At 34.4% G+C, this 19,621-nt stretch overlaps 1 non-coding gene across 1 annotated transcript; it reads right to left on the reverse strand.

The window, feature by feature from the left end:
* Positions 1 to 277: 277 nt before the first annotated feature.
* On the reverse strand, positions 278 to 384 carry LOC139887249 (small nucleolar RNA R71). Its single transcript, XR_011773087.1, has one exon. It is a non-coding gene; the product is annotated as a small nucleolar RNA R71 (small nucleolar RNA).
* Positions 385 to 19,621: the final 19,237 nt, after the last annotated feature.

Here is a 19,621-nt window from a genome sequence, read left to right on the forward strand (position 1 = left end):
CAAAGGACAAATTCTACACATGGTGACTAATCAATGCCAATTTAGTGGTGCGCCGAAGGAAGATCCAAATGAACATCTTCGTACCTTTAATAGGATCTGCACTCTATTTAAAATCCGAGAAGTGGAGGATGAACAGATATATCTCATGTTATTTCCCTGGACTTTAAAGGGAGAAGCCAAAGATTGGTTGGAATCGTTACCTGAAGGGGCGATTGATACATGGGACGTTTTAGTTGAAAATTTTCTTAAACAATTCTTTCCGACATCTAAAGCCGTAAGACTTCAAGGAGAAATTGTTACGTTCACACAGAAACCAAATGAAACTTTATATGAGGCATGGACTAGATTTGGAAAGTTATTAAGAGGATGTCCGCAACATGGTTTAGACACCTGTCAAATAGTACAAATATTCTACCAAGGATGCGACATCACTACAAGGAAAGACATCGATATAGCAGCTGGTGGTTCCATTATGAAGAAAACCGAAACTGATGCTTACAAAATTATTGATAACACTGCTTCCCACTCACATGAGTGGAACCAAGAAAAAGATATCGTTAGATCATCTAAAGCAGCTAGAGCCGATTCTAGCCATGACTTAGATTCCATTTCCGCAAAGATAGATGCTGTCGAGAGACGAATGGAAAAGATGACTAAGGATATTCACTCAATACGAATTAGTTATGAGCAGTGTGGAGGACCACATTTGACAAAAGATTGTCTCAGTATTGAATTAACAATGGAACAAAGAGAGAATGTTTCATATCTAAACCAAAGGCCTGGAAATAATTATCAGAATAATTATCAACCGCCAAGACCGATCTACAATCAAAATCAGAATTATAATCGAAATATTCCATACAACAACCAACAAGGTCCTAGCAATCAACAAGTATCTAACAATACTTACAACCAGCAAAGACCTAATTTTCAAAACAAACCACCACAAACCGATGATAAAAAGCCGAATTTAGAAGATATGATGACAAAGCTAGTTGAAACTCAAACGCAGTTTTTCACATCTCAAAAATAAACTAATGAACAAAATGCTCAAGCATTTAGAAATGAACAAGCTTCTATTCAAAACTTGGAACAAGAAGTAAGTAACCTAGCAAGGTTAATTGGTGAAAGAAAACCGGGAAGTTTACCTAGTGATACAAATGCTAACCCCCGGAATGAAACAGCTAAAGCCATTACCACAAGAAGTGGTACAACACTTAAACCACCTGAAATACCTGTAACTTCTGATGAAGCTATTCCTACTCCACAAGAACCACAACCTGATCAAGATAAGGAAAAAGAACCGGTAGTTGAAAAGGTTAATGAAGATAACACAGCTAAGGATAAACCTTATGTTTAACCATACCAACCACCACTTCCTTACCCGAGTAAAATGAAGAAAGAGAAACTTGAAGCCGAGCAATCCAAATTCTTGGATATGTTTAAACAGATAAATGTAAATCTTCCTTTCATTGATGTGATTTCAGGAATGCCTAGATATGCTAAATTCTTGAAAGATCTAATCACAAATAGAAAGAAAATGGAAGAACTCTCGGCTGTTACTATGAATGCTAATTGTTCAGCAGTGCTGTTGAATAAGATACCAGAAAAATTATCTGATCAAGGAAGTTTCACAATTCCATGTTTTCTGAGTAGTCTTAGTTCAATAGAAGCATTGGCAGACTTAGGTGCTAGTATAAATTTAATGCCGTATTCACTATACGCTAAACTAGACCTTGGAGAATTGAAACCAACAAGAATAAGCATACAACTAGCCGATCGATCAATAAAATATCCTAGAGGGATAATGGAGAACATGCTAGTTAAAGTTGGTACTTTAGTATTTCCAGTAGATTTTGTTGTTCTGGACATGGAAGAAGATTCTCAAGTTCCTCTCATATTAGGAAGACCATTCTTAAACACGGCTAAAGCAATGATAGACGTGTTTGGTAAGAAACTGACCCTAAGTATAGAGGATGAGAGTGTTACCTTTTCAGTTGATAGAGCAATGCAACAACCGCAATCTGCAGATGATACATGTTATTATATTCAAACTATAGATTCACATGCAGAATTGTTAGAAGAATTTCCAGAATTACAAGGAACAGGAGAATGTTCTTTAGGAGAAGGAACTGAACCAATTGATGAAGTTGAAATGTTAGCTACACTAATAGCTAATGGATATGAACCAACAACAGAAGAAATTCAAATGCTAAAAGAAGAAGACAGATATCGATATAAATCATCGATAGAAGAACCGCCGACATTAGAATTAAAGCCACTTCCAAACCATTTGGAATACGCTTATTTACATGGTGAATTTGAATTACCTGTAATAATATCGTCTTCTCTTACTGAAAATGAGAAATCACAATTCATTTCTGTGTTGAAAGCTCATAAACCAGCCATTGCATGGAAGATTCATGATATTGAAGGAATAAGTCCTTCGTATTGCACACATAAAATCCTTATGGAAGAAGGTCATAAAACGTATGTGCAACGCCAACGAAGACTAAATCCTAATATGCAAGATGTAGTTAAAAAAGAAATAATTAAACTGCTAGATGCAGGTTTAATTTATCCAATTTCTGATAGTCCATGGGTAAGCTCAGTTCAATGCGTGCCTAAGAAGGGTGGCATGACTGTCATTACAAATGAAAAAAATGAGTTTATTCCTACTAGGACTGTAACAGGATGGTGTGTGTGTATTGATTATAGAAAATTAAATGACGCCACCAGAAAAGATCACTTTCCCTTACCTTTCATTGATCAAATGTTGGAAAAGATTAGCCAAAAACAGTTACTATTGTTTTCTAGATGGATTTTCCGAATATTTTCAAATTCCAATAGCACCCGAGGACCAAGAGAAAACCATGTTCACGTGCCCTTATGGTACTTTTGCTTACAAACGCATGCCATTTGAACTTTGCAACGCCCCTGCAACCTTTCAAAGGTGCATGATGGCGATTTTTCACGACATGATAGAAGAATGCATGGAAGTTTTCATGGATGACTTTTCAGTCTTCGGTGATACTTTTGAAACATGTCTAGCTAATCTTGAACGAATGCTGATTAGATGCGAACAATCAAATCTAGTTCTTAATTGGGAGAAATGCCATTTCATGGTTAAAGAAGGCATCGTTCTTGGACATAAAATTTCAAAAGAAGGAATTGAAGTGGATAGAGCTAAAGTAGATGTAATTGCTAAACTTCCACATCCCACCAATGTTAGAGGAGTTAGGAGTTTTCTAGGGCATGTCGGTTTTTACCGACGTTTCATAAAAGATTTTTCTAAAATTGCCACTCCTATGAATAAACTCCTAGAAAAAGATGCTCCATTCATCTTTTCAGATGAATGCATCAAATCTTTTAATATTCTTAAAGAGAAACTCACTAATGCGCCGATCATGATAACACCAAATTGGAATCTACCGTTTGAATTAATGTGCGATGCAAGTGATTTTGCAATGGGAGCCGTTTTAGGACAAAGGATTGAAAAACGATTTCAACCTAAATATTATGCTAGTAAGACGTTACAAGGAGCACAAACAAATTACACAACTATTGAAAAAGAACTCCTTGCTATTGTCTTTGCTTTTGACAAATTTCGTTCATATCTCGTTCTAGCAAAAACGGTGGTCTATACCGACCATTCTGCTCTTAGATACCTATTTTCAAAACAAGATGCCAAACCAAGATTAATCCGTTGGATCTTACTCTTACAAGAGTTTGATATTGAAATCCGAGATAAAAAAGGAGCAGAAAATCTCGCCGCTGATCATCTTTCTCGTCTTGAAAATCCCGAATTAGAAGTTCTAAATGAATCGGCCATACAAGACAACTTTCCTGATGAATATCTATTGAAGATAGATTATAATGAAATTCCATGGTTTGTAGACTATGCAAACTACTTAGTATGTGGATTCCTTGAAAAAGGATTATCGTACCAAAAACGAAAGAAATTCTTCAGTGATATAAAACACTATTTCTGGGAAGATCCACATCTGTTTAAAAGTTATCCAGATGGAATAATACGCCGATGTGTATTCGGAGATGAAGCTAGTAAAATTTTAAACCATTGTCACACAGGACCAACAGGAGGGCACTATGGGCCTCAACTAACAGCAAGAAAAGTTTATGATGCTGGATTCTATTGGCCTACAATTTACAAAGACGCACACCTTCTTTGCAAATCCTGTGATGCTTGTCAAAGAGCCGGAAAAATAAGTCAACGTGATGAAATGCCACAACATGTCATCCAAGTATGTGAAGTATTTGACATTTGGGGTATTGACTTTATGGGTCCATTTCCAAAATCTCATAATAATCTCTATATTCTCGTAGCCATTGATTATGTATCTAAATGGGCGGAAGCACAAGCTCTCCCAACTAACGATGCACGAGTTGTAATCAACTTTTTAAAATGTCTTTTTGCAAGGTTTGGAACGCCGAAAGCTTTAATAAGTGATCGGGGTACTCATTTCTGTAATAATCAACTTGAGAAAGTTCTCAAAAGATATGGATTAACTCATAAAATCTCCACCGTATATCATCCACAAACAAGTGGACAAGTTGAAAATACCAACCGAGTTTTAAAATGTATTCTAGAAAAAACCGTAGGATCAAATCCGAAGGAATGGTCCATTAAATTGGAGGATGCACTCTGGGCTTTTAGAACAGCCTACAAAACTCCAATTGGAACCACACCTTTTAAACTTATTTATGGAAAAGCATGTCATCTTCCAGTAGAAATTGAACACAAAGCATTTTGGGCTTTGAAGACATGTAATCTCGACTTACATGAAGCTGGACGTCTATGGTTAAGTCAACTAAACGGATTAGAAGAATTAAGACATGAAGCATACGAAAATTCGTTAATCTATAAGGAAAGAACGAAGAAATGGCATGATAAAAGAATCAGAAGTTCAAAAGAATTCAAAGAAGGAGACAGAGTTCTTCTTTTTAATTCACGATTCAAGCTATTTCCTGGAAAATTGAAATCAAGATGGTCTGGACCATTCATAGTCAAAAGAGTTTTCCCATACGGAACGATAGAATTAATAAATTCAAATGGGATTGAATTTAAGGTTAATGGTCACAGAATTAAACACTATATAGATAGTCCGATGGAAGTCGACAACGAAGTTAATCACAATTTCGACACCATAGCTAACTAAGTGTGGGGAGATTCAAGTCTTTTAAAGGATAATATGTATTTCTGTTAGAGTTAGATTTTCTGTTTTCGTGTAGTTCTCGAAAATGGAACCCGAATGGTCTTTCCCTAGCAGACCCTAAAGAACTAGTCTTCTCCCCCCATTCTGAATTTTTATTTTTTTTAGGTTTTTACGAAATGAAGACTTCCTGTGAACTAAACCATGGTCTAATGCTACACGCTTTGATCACTAAACGTAATAATGACACACTTCCGAGTGAAATAGTATCAGTAATCAGAGAAAGATTGGACGGAGTAAGAAAAGAATCCAGATGCGAAGATAATAAGTTACAATTTGGTAAAGGAAAATCAAAATCCACAGCGAAAAGAAGAGCACGACACCTAGAAAGATGTCACAAATGCGAAAAATGGTCACATGGAGGTAAATGTTCAAATAATCAAACCTATTCAAACACCAAATTTGTTACTTTATGCAGAGACGGACCGTTCATATGTTTAGAAGAAAAAACACTGAATGCTCGAGGTTACGCCTTTGTAGCTATGGAAAACCAATTAAACCGACTATCTTATGAATGGGATATATCATATCACTAAGAATACTATCTCACAGGTAAGTCTGTACAGTTTTTATTTTATTTTTTTCATTTTTAACCTTTTGATAATAAACGCTAATTTGTTCGCTATAAAGTATTAAATTGGTATTCGATAAAATTAGGTTTGGCGACCGAAATTATTGATATCATACAAAAATTTATTACATCACTGCGAAATTTAACGTTTTTTCTTAAGGTATAAATATCTTTAATCAATCAAATCAAAATATTTCAAAAATTCATCATGAGTTAAATTAGGTCATGGAACCGAAATTACTTTACCGAAAAGAGGAGCGCATATTTTTGATAATATTTGATTGATTAAAGTGGGATAAAAGCCAAAAAGATTTTTAATTTTATTTTTACTTTGTTTTTAAAATTAATATTAAAATAATATTGTAAACTTTTTAAAATTAATATACTTAAAATTGTAAATATTTGAATATTTTTAATATAAGTTTGCATGTATAAAAACAAAAATATAATTTAAGTTTGGTGTGAATTTATAATATTAATTTTTAAATTAAGTTTGGTGTGAATTTTTAATTTTTAAAATATGAATTTTTAATTTTATGCATTTTAAATTTAAGTGGTGTGAATTTAAAAACAAAAATTTACTTTATTTCGCTAAGTTAAAAATATGATTTTTAAAATTCGTCGTAAGTTGAAGACTAGGTCTTTAAACCGAAATTGCTTTACCCGAGGGAGGGACGAGAAATTTTATTATCATTATTTTTAAACTTATTGACTTAAAGTATGCCAAAATCATTAAAAAAACCCAAAAATCTTAACTTTTAAAACAATCGCTACAAAAAGACAAATTTTAAAATTTTGTCGAAGGACGGACTAGGACATCGATCCGAAACGACCTCGTCCTAAAACAAAGGAAAACAAAATTTTAAATTTATTTTATATTTGTTTTATAAGTTAAGGCTTATATAAAAAAAAAATAAAAAATAAAAAAAAAACCAAACACCGCGACTCGCGGAGTTTGAAAGAGTCAAATGCCGCGACTCGCGGAGAGACCAAAACCCAAAAAAAAATAAAACGAGCTGAACAGCTCAGTTGCACACACCCACCCACTCCAAACTGCGCAAACACCCGAAAAACACACACCAAATTCGCAATTTTTGACCGTTTATCATCAAATCTTTTACTAAAATCATGTTGAGAAGGATGCTATCAAGGAATTACTCAAGGAAAACGGTAAATTTCTACACCTAAACACTATTTAATCCGAAAATTAGTGTTCTTGAGCAATTTTTTACCCAATTCGATTTTGATACTTTTTAGTGTAATTATGCTTAAATTGCTTATGTATTATGCTTGTATAACCTAGATTGATGCTATTTAACATGATTAGAAGCCTTAAACTTCAAATTTTGAGTAATCTAGGTTTTGTGTTCTTGAGCAATTTGGGGCTTTTTGATATAAACAGGTTATGGCCGATTTTTGTCATGAATTGTTGCTAAATTAAGTAGTGTAACATGTTTAGGTAGTTAAATGATCCAAACTTTGAGCCTAAACATGATTTTGAGAATTAAAGTGGACTTTTTCAAGTCTAAAATTCATGAACTTGATTTTTAAGAGATAATGTCATTTGAAACTTGTTTAATTGCTAGTAATGATTATTTTTACATGTTATCTAAGTTGAATGCTTATGAACTTGGCGAACATTTTCGTATATGCTTATTTGAAAAAGTGTAGATTTGATAAAAATATGAAAATGAGCTTAAGTTTGATATAAATTGAACATGTCATTGTAATTATTTTGATTGATGATTTTGCTGACACTAATGCATATTTGGATGCACAAAAATTGTGTTTGATGTGTTTTGCAGACTGAAAGGGGTGAATCTTCATCCCAAACTCGCAATGCTCCTGCTGAGAATGCGGAACAACAGGAGGTGGATAACTACTACAAACAAGATATACCTCATCCAGTTATGACATTTTCTGATATGCACTTGGAAGATTTGCACCCGAACTTGAGATTTGACAGACGTTAGATAGTTTATCCAAAATACCAAAGGGGTTTGCATACTCTTCATTCTAAAGCTGTTGAAGTACCTAGGGTAATAGAATGGGCACCGTTAGAAGCTGTAGAATTAGCCGGGCCAATTAGAGAATTACTTACACAGAGGTATGGTAATTCTACTTTTAACGATTGGGTATGATTATTCAGCATACGTAGACCTGTATATAAAGTATGGTGTGAAGAATTATTGTGTAGTATAGAAATAAATGATCGGGTAGTTAGTTTAACCGATCGATCTTTTATTAGATTTTTGTTAGGAGGTTCGATGCGCCACATGTCTTTACTAGACATGGCTCAGGCCTTACGTATATATACGCCTGAGGAGTTAGCATCTGCCGATTGTAGAGGGTTGATATTAAATGGTAGGAAAATTGATGAAAATTTTGATACGCATGGTGTATGGAGTCAAATGACTAGCCATCACCGATTTAAAGGGGGAAATTACTCTTATTTGGATATAGATAGAGCAGATTTAAGAGTAATTCATAGGTTTTTAGCTAATTCGATTACACAAAGAGGTAAGAATAAGGAAAAGGTAAATGAACAGGATTTGTTTTACCATATGTGTATTCGAGACCCACAAAGCGCTGTAAGTATACCGTATTGTGTGGGTGATTATTTATCAGCTATGGTTAGAGGGATGAGACCGCACAGTATAATAGGAGGTGGTATATTTATTACTTTGATTGCTGAATATCTCGGTGTGGACATAAGTCGGGGAGGATTACTAATCGAAGAACCAGAACCTCACGATACAATTGGTTTAAATGTATACCATGGTGCTAAAGTTTTGAAGAGGCGAAATAACGCCGCAGTACGATATAATGGTAGACATCCACAGGTTGAGAGAAACCAACAGCCAGGTAATGTGGGAGGGGGAAATGAAATGACAGAAATGCAAAGGTTTATAGCTTCACAAGAGTACGAAAATGCTAGACATCGAGCATTTGAAGATTGGCAAGTTTATCAAAACCAAATCATAGCTTATTGCCAACAAATAGGTAGAAACTATATTCCTACTCCATCGCCCGTATTTCCTCCCTGGACTATAGAGATCCAACCACCGTATCCTACGTATAACCCAGCCGAAGCATTCTATAACACATACGGTTATGCATGGAACCCCTACTGGTATCAGTATCATCCCTAGTCTACTTAGTTTTATTTATTTTATTATTTGTAATGTTGATACATTTAATACTTATGTTAATATTGTAATAGTTTTTATAATTTTCTAACTTTTATTATTAGATTTTAATAATTTTTGAATGTGGGGTAATATACCAAACTTCAAAAATATGTATATATGTTTGCAGTTTATCTTATGTACACAACAGGGTAAAACAACGCATTTTCAAAGACTAGCATTAAGTTCAGCAAAAGCAACTAATTTTGATGACAAGATGCAAAATATATGTGAAATAACAACAAGACGGAATGAACAAATGATGTGCACCATTTATCATTCAACACAAACAACAATATGTTTGGAAACTTTGGAAAAATTTAATCATTTCTACGCTAATCACCCTCAATAATTTAAATTGTTACTGATTTCTTGCAAATGAGGGCATTGCAAGATCTTAAGTGTGGGAAGGGGTTAAATTCTTTCGGATTTTTAAAATTTTTATCTTAAACACTTGGTTACCATTAAAAATACTAGTAAAGCAGTAGTTGTATTAGAATCTAGTGCTCTCTGATAATAAAGAACAGCCCTAGTCTTATATACTGACTACCCAATTCTAGTAAAATTTTTCAAAATTTTCAATTAAATGAACTCAAAATCATGTTTATACATATTTATGAATGATAAAACTAGGTTTTAACACCGAAATTATTGTTACCTCGAAAAGGACATAAATTGAGAAACAAACCAAAATGTTAAAATTCATTTAAAATGGAATAGAGGACAATAAAAAGGAAAATAAAAGCCAAGTGTGGAAAAATTTACCAAGATATTTTAAACATATGTCACATATTTCTGTAATAAATAACTGAAAAATACTTTTGCTTTGGACTAAACTAAACTGTTTTACCCAATGAAAGAAAAGAAGAGATGGATCTACACGATGAATCGATTCCATCATTAAAAGAAAGTAAAGTCTTCTAAAAAAGAAACGCGCTTCTTGATTTAGGTCATGAAGTTGTCGTCCAGACCAGCTGTAGGTTGATGAAAAATCTAGAAGAGTCATCTCTAAAATCAGCAGGAAATCCACGGACCTCAGCATAAAACAGGGTCGCCAAGTGGTCAGATTTATCCTAACCATGAGAAGGATTTATCTCGTACAATGGGGGGGCACCGTGCAAATTAGCTTGATAAGATTAATGAATCAGATCCCCAGAAAGGATAATCTCCTTAAAGATTAAAAATCAGCTTATAAGCCTGATATTACTCAATCCTTGAGATTGACCTTAAAGATTGAGAATTCAAACTCATGGAATTCAATGATATCTAAACTCGAGCTTGAACGAGAAAAATATTTTGATCAAATTACAAACCGATTTCTTTTCTGAAAACCCATTTTCAATGCGTTCATTACCATTGAACGTAAAATCCTAGGAATTCACCTGGAATTCATTAGGTCACCTGAACCAAATCGGGTGTCAACCGTAAGAACGGTGGTTGCATAGCATGGTCAAAGATAGGACCTTGTGCCAGACCGAAAAATCATAAGGGTGAGCTTTACTATTGCTCCTACCAAGGATAGTAATTGCGTCCGACACGTTATAGACCATAATTAAAAGCATGTCAGGGGACATTGCCTTAACAGTTGCTTGTTCAACGCTTTCCTTTACAACCGGACGGTAGTTTACCGAAAGATAATATACGGAGCAAGTATACTGGACGTGTTGCTTTCCTAATACAAGGTTAGCAAGTGGGTGACACAAAACCGTAAGTTTTGAGCTAAAATTTTCAAATCTGAAACCCACCAAACCCACAAAAAGAATTTGCAAACACCGGTGAAGGGTTATTCCGGAAAACTTATCTAGGATAAAAGCTAGATTAAATTTTCAAAAAGATCAAATGTTTTCATAAAGATTCAATTTCCTTAAAGGATCTAAATTTTATAGTCATGTGGGACTGTAAACCATATCGTTACTACCATTGTTTATACCGCCGTATAGAAATCACTGATGTACAAAGTGTGAAGAATAAAGAAGTGATTCTAGTATTTCAAGACTATATTGCTTGAGGACAAGCAACACTCAAGTGTGGGAATATTTGATAATGCTAAAAACGAACATATATTTCATGGCATTATTCCTCAAGAAAGACAAGCTTTTAGTTGCAATTGTTCTATTTACAAGTGATATTCGTTTAAATAATAAAAGGTGAAGACAAAAGGCAGATTCGACGAATTGAAGACGCAAACGACCAAAAAGCTCAAAAGTACAAAAGACAATCAAAGAGGTTCCAATTATTGATAAGAAACGTCTCAAAATTACAAGAGTACAAGATTCAAAACGCAAAGTACAAGATATTAAATTGTACGCAAGGACGTTCGAAAATCCGGAACCGGGACCAGAGTCAACTCTCAACGCTCGACACAACGGACTAAAAATTACAAGTTAACTATGTATATAAATATAATAAAATATATAATTAATTCTTAAAATTAATATATATATTATAATATATTTATAATTCGTCAGCAAACAAAGGCTCCAAAATGGTGTGAGCTGTAAAATCGAACTCCGCGACTTGCGGAGTTCAAAGAGGGAAAAGGCCGCGACTCGCGGAGCTCACCTGGACTCAAATCCCTATAAAAGCAAACGCAGTTTGATCGCAAAAATATCCTAAAATCTCTCTTTCTCTATATGTAAACGTAATATATATATATATATATATATATATATATATATATATATATATATATATATATATATATTTTAATTTTAATTTTAATTATAATTCTAATAATAAGGGTATGTTAGCGAATGTTGTAAGGGTGTAAGTTGAAATTCTGTCCGTGTAATGCTACGCTATTTTTAATCATTGTAAGTTATGTTCAACCTTTTTAATTTAATGTCTCGTAGCTAAGTTATTATTATGCTTATTTAAAACGAAGTAATCATGATGTTGGGCTAATTACTAAAATTGGGTAATTGGGCTTTGTACCATAATTGGGGTTTGGACAAAAGAATGACACTTGTGGAAATTAGACTATGGGCTATTAATGGGCTTTATATTTGTTTAACTAAATGATAGTTTGTTAATTTTAATATAAAGATTTACAATTGGACGTCCCTATAAATAACGATATACACTCAATCGGACACGATGGGCGGGATATTTATATGTACGAATAATCGTTCATTTAACCGGACATGGGAATGGATTAATAGCCACTAGAATTATTAAAACAGGGGTGAAATTATGTACAAGGACACTTGGCATAATTGATAACAAAGTATTAAAACCTTGGGTTGCACTCAGTCGACTTCCTGGTGTAATTATTAAACAAAGTATTAAAATCTTGTTACAGTTTAAGTCCCCAATTAGTTGGAATATTTGACTTCGGGTATAAGGATAATTTGACGAGGACACTCGCACTTTATATTTATGACTGATGGACTGTTATGGAAAAAAACCAGACGGACATATTAAATAATCCAGGACAAAGGACAATTAACCCATGGGCATAAAACTAAAATCAACACGTCAAACATCATGATTACTGAAGTTTAAATAAGCATAATTCTTTTATTTCATATTTAATTTCCTTTATTTTATATTTAATTGCACTTCTAACTATCGCACTTTTATTTATTCTTATTGTATTTAATTGCACTTTTAATTATCGTACTTTTTAATTATTGCACTTTTATTTATCGCAATTTCATTATCGTTATTTACTTTACGCTTTAAATTAAGTCTTTTATTTATTTTTAATATTTTACATTTGGTTTTAACTGCGACTAAAGTTTTTAAAATCGACAAACCGGTCATTAAACGGTAAAAACCCCCCTTTATAATAATAATATTACTTATATATATATTTGTATTTTTATAAATTTAAACTAATATAGCGTTAAACTTTGTGAAAAAGATTCCCTGTGGAACGAACCGGACTTACTAAAAACTACACTACTGTACGATTAGGTACACTGCCTATAAGTGTGGTAGCAAGGTTTAAGTATATCCATTCTATAAATAAATAAATATCTTGTGTAAAATTGTATCATATTTAATAGTATTTCCTTGTAAAATATAAGCTATTTTATATACACCTCGCATAACATCAATATATCTTTAGCTCGTTGCTTAGTGATCTTACGGTATGCTTAGACTAGCTTGCCTTTATGCTTGGATGCTCCGGTATGCGGTATTTGGTTTTGTGTGGCGTGTCCATTTTATGCATATATATGTATGTAGTATATTCTCACTCACTAAGCGTTAGCTTACCCTCTCGTTGTTTACCTTTTTATAGATTTGCATGGATGCGGTGGCTCGGGTAAGAGTGGGACTAATGGACTCGCGTAGTTGCTTTAGAAGGCTTGCTTTTGGATTGATTAGGATTGGGTAGCGTATCCCCAATCGCCATGCTAGGCTTTATTTTGTGTTAAAAGTCGTGTGGTTGAAAACTTGAAATTGGTACTTAAAGGGTAATTTGGGCATATGTGGGCCCGGTGTCGTAAAACCCTTTTTATTGATGGAACGTGTTAGTTTTAACTATTATAATATGTTGTGAAAACCGTTTAGTCTAAATGTGTCGGGAAGTGGTCAAACATTTTCGCATTTGGGACTTTTTGGGACAGCAGCCTGTCCAGGCCCTTTTGCGCGCCGCGCGGGGTCATGGCGCGCCGCGTCATTTGCTGCACAAAGAAATTTTTTTTTATTTCGCGTTATTGGTTGGTTAACGGGTTGGGTTGTTACAAGTGGTATCAGAGCATGGTCTAAGGGATTTAGGTGACTTGAGATAGGTGCCTAGACTTAGACTTTTGTGTGTGCTAAATTTGTTGCGGGACTTGTAGGATTACGGGTCGGAATGGGTTTAGTTAGTGCCTTGTTTATAGGTTGACTAACGTTTATATTAGTAATGCGGATATTATTAATATGCTATTGTGATGTGATAATGATTCTTGTGTTATGTTTTGTTTGTGTTTGCGGTTGCATATATCATCAAGCGAGGCGGTCGTTGTATTAACGAGTCGATACGGCATGTATGCATAATAAGGACTTGCAAACCTTATTACGGGTGCAAATCGTGTCTAACAAGTGATGTACGATGAATGTTTAGCAAGATGAGGCGGTGTTGTGCGTGTGATTTTATACGTTCGTGGTCTAATCGCTTTGCATTCCTTAGAATGGTGACGGGAAATGGGATCGAGACGAACGACGCTGAGTTTAACGCTAGAGTTGCGGCTGCCGTTGCGGAGCAAATGAGTGCGTTTCGAGAAGAAATGGAGAGGAAGTATTCCGAACTTCAGCCGATTTGTCGGAAATGCGTAATGAGTTGCGAAATTTGCAACAAGGTTCTATGGATTTAAATACTCTCAAGACGACCTTTATGGCGAAGGCTCGTTTTTGCCCGAAGTATTTGGGGAATGATCATTTGTTGATGCAGGATTTCTATCGAACCTTGAATGATGAATTGAAGAGTAAGATTAGCAGAGTTCAGGCGAAATCATTTGCGGAGTTATTCGCCGCGGCTAGAGGTTTCGAGTCGTATTCGCGATCGAAGGTTGGTGAACCTTCAAGTGAGAGAAGGGTTGTTTCTTTTGGTGCTCCAAGTAAGAGGACTAAGGGTCCGAGTGTGAGCACGGGTGGTACACAGATGGGTATATCAGATTCTAATGCGTCTATGTGTTACAATTGTGGCGTGAGGGGTCACAAGTCTTGGGAATGTCCGGTGCCAAAGGGTGATGCACAGTATGTTTCAATTGCCAAGAAGAAGGACATCGTAAGTCCGAATGTCCCGAGTTAGCGGGGACGGGGGCAGCAAGGAGACGTTAAGGTACGTTTTGTTTTAATAAATATGTCCTTTGATTATTTATTATGTGCCGTTTAAGTTGGAGTATGTTAAATGCATCGTGTTGTGCATGTTATCGTCATGGGTGACGTTCCTAATGGAAGTACCCGATGGTGACGTTTTGATTGTTGGGCGAAAGGCGTAAGACTTGGCATAACCAAGCATTCCTTAGCATTTGGGAAATGTTTCTACCAAGCCATGGAAATGAGTTTTGGTGTTCGGATGTTAGAGCGTGTTCCCTCTCGTGTTGAAGTTGATGAACCATGAGGTTCGACAGGTGGGATGAAACCCGAGAAATCGAGTATTTTGGATCTCAATGTATGTTGGTAAAGGAGTCTACGTGACGCGACATTAGGTGCCTCTTTTATACCTACTAGCATGGTGTTCGACTCCGATTGTGTTGTGGTTACATTGTACTTAGGGTACCGAGGTGAAACCCTTAGGTACATGAGTGATCGGGTGGAATTTGACAAACTAAAGCAATTGGATGATTGGTATGGTTTGTGTAATTGTGGTACACTTTTCATTCGAAGTGTTTAAGGATTGATTGAAATCCTTCGTGTGCCCAAGATTGGAGCAAGATGTGGTGATGGGTCGTGTGAGCCCAATTGTTGGTAAAGTCTACCTTTGGTAGCATTGTACGAGTTGTGGATATGGAACGTAGTTCCAAGTGGGGGAGTTACACTCCCGCACGAGGAGATCCTTATGGTGAGAATTCGGATAATGCTTATGGTAGATCCGAAACTTGTGTTGGGACCTAGTTTTGGTCGATTTGTGGTAGAGTACAATTTTGGTTAAATTGTACTTATGATTTTGGATTTGGAAATTATCACCGAGGTGGTAATGTGGTAAATCTCGTTGAGAGATAATGGACGTGTTTGGCGAGCAAGGTGAAATCCCTCGGTTAAGGGATGTGTGTGTCGGATTCTCTTTTAGAGAATTTTTGTTTTGTGCCAATGTTCGATATAGGTGGTTCTTGCTCGATTGTGTGAATGGTTAGTGGTATTCGTTAGGATTCACTATGGCGTAGCAGAGCGCGATGTTACGCTACTCGTTGTTCAAGGCCAAAAGGGCGTTGATTGGTGAAGCATCACCTTCGGGGTCCGCTGACTTCATCATGGGAGTAGTGATATATCAGTGAAGCATGACCGTTGACGGGGTCCGCTTGAAATGTCCCGTTCTTATTGATTAAAAACGTTCCATATTAATTGATTTCGTTGCGAGGTTTTGACCTCTATATGAGACGTTTTTCAAAGACTGCATTCATTTTAAAACAAACCATAACCTTTATTTCATCAATAAAGGTTTAAAAAACTTTACGTAGATTATCAAATAATGATAATCTAAAATATCCTGTTTACACACGACCATTACATAATGGTTTACAATACAAATATGTTACAACAAAATAAGTTTCTTGAATGCAGTTTTTACACAATATCATACAAGCATGGACTCCAAATCTCGTCCTTATTTAAGTATGCGACAGCGGAAGCTCTTAATAATCACCTGAGAATAAACATGCTTAAAACGTCAACAAAAATGTTGGTGAGTTATAGGTTTAACCTATATATATCAAATCATAATAATAGACCACAAGATTTCATATTTCAATACACATCCCATACATAGAGATAAAAATCATTCATATGGTGAACACCTGGTAACCGACATTAACAAGATGCATATATAAGAATATCCCCATCATTCCGGGATACCCTTCGGATATGATATAAATTTCGAAGTACTAAAGCATCCGGTACTTTGGATGGGATTTGTTAGGCCCAATAGATCTATCTTTAGGATTCGCGTCAATTAGGGTGTCTGTTCCCTAATTCTTAGATTACCAGACTTAATAAAAAGGGGCATATTCAATTTTGATAATTCAACCATAGAATGTAGTTTCACGTACTTGTGTCTATTTTGTAAATCATTTATAAAACCTGCATGTATTCTCATCCCAAAAATATTAGATTTTAAAAGTGGGACTATAACTCACTTTCACATATTTTTACTTCGTCTGGAAGTAAGACTTGGCCACTGGTTGATTCATGAACCTATAACAATATATACATATATATCAAAGTATGTTCAAAATATATTTACAACACTTTTAATATATTTTGATGTTTTAAGTTTATTAAGTCAGCTGTCCTCGTTAGTAACCTACAACTAGTTGTCCACAGTTAGATGTACAGAAATAAATCGATAAATATTATCTTGAATCAATCCACGACCCAGTGTATACGTATCTCAGTATTGATCACAACTCAAACTATATATATTTTGGAATCAACCTCAACCCTGTATAGCTAACTCCAACATTCACATATAGAGTGTCTATGGTTGTTCTGAAATATATATAGATGTGTCGACATGATAGGTAGAAACATTGTATACGTGTCTATGGTATCTCAAGATTACATAATATACAATACAAATTGATTAAGTTATGGTTAGAATAGATTTGTTACCAATTTTCACGTAGCTAAAATGAGAAAAATTATCCAATCTTGTTTTACCCATAACTTCTTCATTTTAAATCCGTTTTGAGTGAATCAAATTGCTATGGTTTCATATTGAACTCTATTTTATGAATCTAAACAAAAAAAGTATAGGTTTATAGTCAGAAAAATAAGTTACAAGTCGTTTTTGTAAAGGTAGTCATTTCAGTCGAAAGAACGACGTCTAGATGACCATTTTAGAAAACATACTTCCACTTTGAGTTTAACCATATTTTTGGATATAGTTTCATGTTCATAATAAAAATAATTTTCTCAGAATAACAACTTTTAAATCAAAGTTTATCATAGTTTTTAATTAACTAACCCAAAACAGCCCGCGGTGTTACTACGACGGCGTAAATCCGGTTTTACGGTGTTTTTCGTGTTTCCAGGTTTTAAATCATTAAGTTAGCATATCATATAGATATAGAACATGTGTTTAGTTGATTTTAAAAGTCAAGTTAGAAGGATTAACTTTTGTTTGCGAACAAGTTTAGAATTAACTAAACTATGTTCTAGTGATTACAAGTTTAAACCTTCGAATAAGATAGCTTTATATGTATGAATCGAATGATGTTATGAACATCATTACTACCTTAAGTTCCTTGGATAAACCTACTGGAAAAGAGAAAAATGGATCTAGCTTCAACAGATTCTTGGATGGCTCGAAGTTCTTGAAGCAGAATCATGACACGAAAACAAGTTCAAGTAAGATCATCACTTGAAATAAGATTGTTATAGTTATAGAAATTGAACCAAAGTTTGAATATGATTATTACCTAGTATTAGAATGATAACCTACTGTAAGAAACAAAGATTTCTTGAGGTTGGATGATCACCTTACAAGATTGTAAGTGAGCTAGCAAACTTGAAAGTATTCGAGATTTTATGTAACTAGAACTTGTAGAATATATGAAGAACACTTAGAACTTGAAGATAGAACTTGAGAGAGATCAATTAGATGAAGAAAATTGAAGAATTAAAGTGTTTGTAGGTGTTTTTGGTCGTTGGTGTATGGATTAGATATAAACGATATGTAATTTTGTTTTCATGTAAATAAGTCATGAATGATTACTCATATTTTTGTAATTTTATGAGATATTTCATGCTAGTTGCCAAATGATGATTCCCACATGTGTTAGGTGACTCACATGGGCTGCTAAGAGCTGATTATTGGAGTGTATATACCAATAGTACATACATCTAAAAGCTATGTGTTGTACGAGTACGAATACGGGTGCATACGAGTAGAATTGTTGATGAAACTGAACGAGGATGTAATTGTAAGCATTTTTGTTAAGTAGAAGTATTTTGATAAGTGTATTGAATTCTTTAAAAAATGTATAAATACATATTAAAACACTACATGCATATACATTTTAACTGAGTCGTTAAGTCATCGTTAGTCGTTACATGTAAGTGTTGTTTTGAAACCTTTAGGTTAACGATCTTGTTAAATGTTGTTAACCCAATGTTTATAATATCAAATGAGATTTTAAATTATTATATTATCATGATATTATCATGTATGAATATCTCTTAATATGATATATATACATTAAATGTCTTTACAACGATAATCGTTACATATATGTCTCGTTTAAAAATCATTAAGTTAGTAGTCTTGTTTTTACATATGTAGTTCATTGTTAATATACTTAATGATATGTTTACTTATCATAGTATCATGTTAACTATATATATATATATCCATATATATGTCATCATATAGTTTTTACAAGTTTTAACGTTCGTGAATCACCGGTCAACTTGAGTGGTCAATTGTCTATATGAAACATATTTCAATTAATCAAGTCTTCACAAGTTTGATTGCTTAACATGTTGGAAACATTTAATCATGTAAATATCAATCTCAATTAATATATATAAACATGGAAAAGTTCGGGTCACTACAGTACCTACCCGTTAAATAAATTTCGTCCCGAAATTTTAAGCTGTTGAAGGTGTTGACGAATCTTCTGGAAATAGATGCGGGTATTTCTTCTTCATCTAATCTTCATGCTCCCAGGTGAACTCGAGTCCTCTACGAGCATTCCATCGAACCTTAACAATTGGTATCTTGTTTTGCTTAAGTCTTTTAACCTCACAATCCATTATTTTGACGGGTTCTTCGATGAATTGAAGTTTTTCGTTGATTTGGATTTCATCTAACGGAATAGTGAGATCTTCTTTAGCAAAACATTTCTTCAAATTCGAGACGTGAAAAGTGTTATGTACAGCCGCGAGTTGTTGAGGTAACTCAAGTCGGTAAGCTACTGGTCCGACACGATCAATAATCTTGAATGGTCCAATATACCTTGGATTTAATTTCCCTCGTT

Source organism: Rutidosis leptorrhynchoides, chromosome 1 (genome assembly GCF_046630445.1).
Source record: "Rutidosis leptorrhynchoides isolate AG116_Rl617_1_P2 chromosome 1, CSIRO_AGI_Rlap_v1, whole genome shotgun sequence".
NCBI lineage: Eukaryota > Viridiplantae > Streptophyta > Magnoliopsida > Asterales > Asteraceae > Rutidosis > Rutidosis leptorrhynchoides.